Source organism: Protopterus annectens, chromosome 9.part0, assembly GCF_019279795.1.
Source record: "Protopterus annectens isolate FY-2018-M chromosome 9.part0, PAN1.0, whole genome shotgun sequence".
NCBI classification, from domain to species: Eukaryota; Metazoa; Chordata; order Ceratodontiformes; family Protopteridae; genus Protopterus; species Protopterus annectens.
In genome coordinates, this window is record NC_056743.1 from 1513119520 (window position 1) to 1513123591 (window position 4072).

Consider the following 4072-nt stretch of genomic DNA (forward strand, 5'->3'; position numbering starts at 1 on the left):
AGGGTTAAGGCCACCACAACACCAGAATGAGTGAGCAGAATGTTACAATGACCTATTTAAAATCTATTAATATTAGAGACTTGAGTTTTGATGAAAAGTTAAGAATCAAGAGGACTGGAAGACCCACACCTGATCTTAAGATAGAGTCTGAAGGTAAAAGTAGGTCAAGAACATACACGCGCAGCATCAGCAGCTCAGTCTATGACAAGCACACCTGGATGTGTGGGTGTGAGAAAACAGTTTGTACTACTTCCCATATTTATTGTATGGTGGAAAAGATGCCTGGGCATCAAAGGGTATGAATGACCTGAAGAAAATGTTAGAAAATGCTAGAAAGCATAAACCGTCTGCTAATCATGACAACCAAATGAGTCTAGCAATGTTGGGACCTGTGGATATTAGGTCTCAGTTAAGTACTGGATACCAGTTATCAGTGGAAAGACACAACAAGAAAGTGGAAGAAAACCGTCATGTTCTATCACTTATAACTGACTGCATCAAGCTGTGTGCTGAAGAAAAAAAGAGACCATGATGAATCAGAAGACTTAGTAGTGGAATGTTATGAGGACTGGTAGATTTCGCCTGCAGGTTTGATCGAAAGTAAACTGAACACATAAAAACTTCAACTGTTTTTAACGGAACATCAGAAACCATTCAGAATCAACTTCTGGACTGCATGCAAACAATATGCAGAGAAGAAATAAAAAAATTTGTACTGCAAAATTTGTAGCAGTAATTGCAGATGAAACCACTAATGTTGCAGGGCTGTGACAAATTGCCTTTGTGTTTCATTATGTTGTCAATGACAAGGTGCTGGACTGTTTCTAGGAATATTTTATACCACCTGGACAGACTGCAGAGCATATTGCGTGTGTGATAAGAGAACAGTTGAAGGAAGCAGTTGGAGACCAGCATGAAAAAATGGTTGCTCAGAGTTATGATGGTGCATCTGTTATGAGTGGAGTTCAGCATGGGGTACAGGTCATCATAAGACAGGAATTTAAATATGCTTATTATATTCACTGCTGTGCCCACCAGCTTAATCTGGTAATGCAAAGAGATACATTACATTTTACTGAAGTAAGGACAATTGTTTAACTTTTGATGGAATTCCTTTTTCTCACATTCAGTTCGGACAAGCTGCTCTGGACAATATAGTAGAACGATGCATGCCATGAATGTCTGGAACACAGTGGAATTTTAATATCCATACTGTAAATGCAGTGTATGAAAATTTGGACTTGCTGTCAGAGTATTTTAATTATTTGTACAAGTGTCCTACATCTGCTGCAGCAACTGTACAGGAAGCAAATGAACTACTGTGAACACTTGAAGATAATGAATTTAAGTTTTGGCTGACTGTTTTCCATTGTATAATGGCCCATGTTGACATTCTGTACAGGCAAATTCAGTGTTGTATCACAGATGCAACCACAACTGAAAAGGATGTACATACATTTTTGAATGCAATTGACGGTGCCAGATCAGATATAAACAGCACTGCAGAACAGTACTTACAGACAGAGAACATCCTATCAAGATGTAGACGAGGACCATCAACATCCCAACCATTGCATGACACATTGTTGCTTGCTGCAGAGGAAGTGTGTGATGTCATAACGTTCCAGGCAACATCACGATTTGAACAAATTGGGCATCTTCAGGCTTCTTAGCTGCTACTGCCTAAAAACTTTTCAATGCAGAGTTTCCAGAAAATTTCTTCATAGCAACAATAGAAAACTATTCGTTCCTGTTGAGGGGACAACTTAGAATAGACTTTGGAGTGGTGTATCATCGTGAAGACTTTGCAGCAAGTGGCAGTGCAGTCAAGATGTTAAAATTCTTGGTGGACAACTCATTAACCAGTGTGGTTTCAGAGATTTACAATGTGTTGTCGATTATAGCCACCATACCAGTGCCAACTCCTGAGGTAGAAAGATATTTCTCCACAATGAAAAGAATGAAAGTGTTTCTTCGTAGTACAATGGGACAGGAAAGAATAATTGCATTGGCTATGATTTCCATAAGAAAGGAGTTAACACGGAGTATAACAAACTTCAACTGCAGAGTTATTGATTTGTTTGCACAAAATAAAGAGAGATGAACGGACTATACTGTATATACTACAAGTAATGAACCTGAGAAATACCCACAGAAACACAACAGAGGCACTTATTTGGTACTATACTACAAGTACTTATTTGGTACTAGGGTCACATGAGTACTGTGCTTGTTTGGGAAACTCAAAATGGCCCCTTTTGTGTCCAGAGAAAGGAAAGAAAAATCAAATCCAGTATGATCTCATGTGTTAAATACCAGACCACAGCTTCTCTTCAGGTGCAGAAACAGAGTACGGAGTACTGTTTGCAGCATACTGCTTACATAAGTCTTCAAAACAACCTACACATGCTTTAGCAATGTGCGCTTCAGAATACAGCAAATACTGTATTTGTTTGGGAAACTTGAAATGATCCCTTTTGTGTGTCCAGACAAAGGAAAGAATCAAATCCAGTATGACCTGATGTGTTCCAGACCAGACCACAGCTTAACTTCAGGTGCAGAAACTGAGAAAAAAGTACTGTTTGGTGGGTACTGCATAGGTGAGTCTTCAAACCAGCCTGTATATAAATTTAGCAATGTGCTCTGCCTTCCAGCTGTGGTAACGTTAATAGCAAATTGTATGGACTTTGAGATCATCTTAGTGTCTCTCAGAATCACAGGCACATTAGGCATTGCAGTGACCATGAACTGTGAATAATAAATTGAGAAAGTACAGTGAGATCTCCAAATCTCCTTACTTTTCATTTGGCATTGTACAAAATGCAGATTACTTCATACAGTATGGTGTATATTTTACTACATCATTCATGTGTAGTCATAATAGTTTCATGCAGTCAGGACCAATAATTTTTTCACTGTTTAGAGATGTTACAGCAGAACCTAAACACCTAATTAACCTTGAAATGCACTTTAGTCTAGTATTGGTTGGTAGACTATTCAGCATGTGCAACAGTGACTCAGCAGCACTTATTTTATGTAAAATGGTAGGCATGATCAGGGTTGATCCTACTATAACATAGCTTCACCCCTTTCTAGTTGGGACCCACCCATTCAGCTGTCTCCTGCAGCTCCCCTTTGGTTTGAAGTCACCAACCGCCACTGGAATTTTACATATGTCTTCTAGATGGTGAAGCATGTCTGCTCTGAAGAAGTCCATAATGACCATCTCATTTGGTAGTGTGGTGCTACCACAGAGTCTGACAGAGAAGATGACTGGTTTATGGTCAGATTTAACCAGGGATGAGGTGATACAGGGTGGGATACAGATGGGAGCTAGGTTGGTAAGGACCAGATCACAGATATTAGACCCTCTAGTGGGTAGATTTACAATTTTCTCCAGTACATTGGTATTAACAAAGCCTAGGAAATTGTAAACACATCCAGTTTTAAAGATGTATGTATGCTCACTGTTTCGATAATTAAAGTCCCCTAGCAGAAAGGTATTTGTTTTGATATTTAACCTCTCAGTGGTGTTATAGCAATTTCCATGATCTTTGGGGGAACATTGATGGAGATCTATAGCTCACAATTAAGTAATAGTTTGATAGTTAAGAGTGGTTTGGATGTCCAGTAGCTCTAACTTAAGGTCATAGGTAATTTGATCTGAGGTGGTAGTGTTTCTGACAAATAAAAATATTTCCTTCACAGTTAGCCAAGGACCTGAGGGCATGATAGGTGCTAAAACTTGGAGGGAGTACTGCCATTTCATTGAAGCCATGTCTCAGTAACTATACAAATATCCTCCACAGAAAATCATTGTCGGTGACATATGCTGATAGTGATGGCCCCTACTGCACGTTGGTGGGACTGTAGATGGGATATGTATGTATTTATTTATTTGGTTGTCTTTGTTGATTAGAAATATCCATCTGGGCAAATCTCATTTTTAGCTGGGGCCCTGGAAGAAAAGTTCCAGCAAATATATTTAAAACCAGAAAAGAACAGAACAAATTATTTAGAAAGCTACATTAAATAGATCTTAAGCTAACCAGATGCAAACAGATAGTTGTTC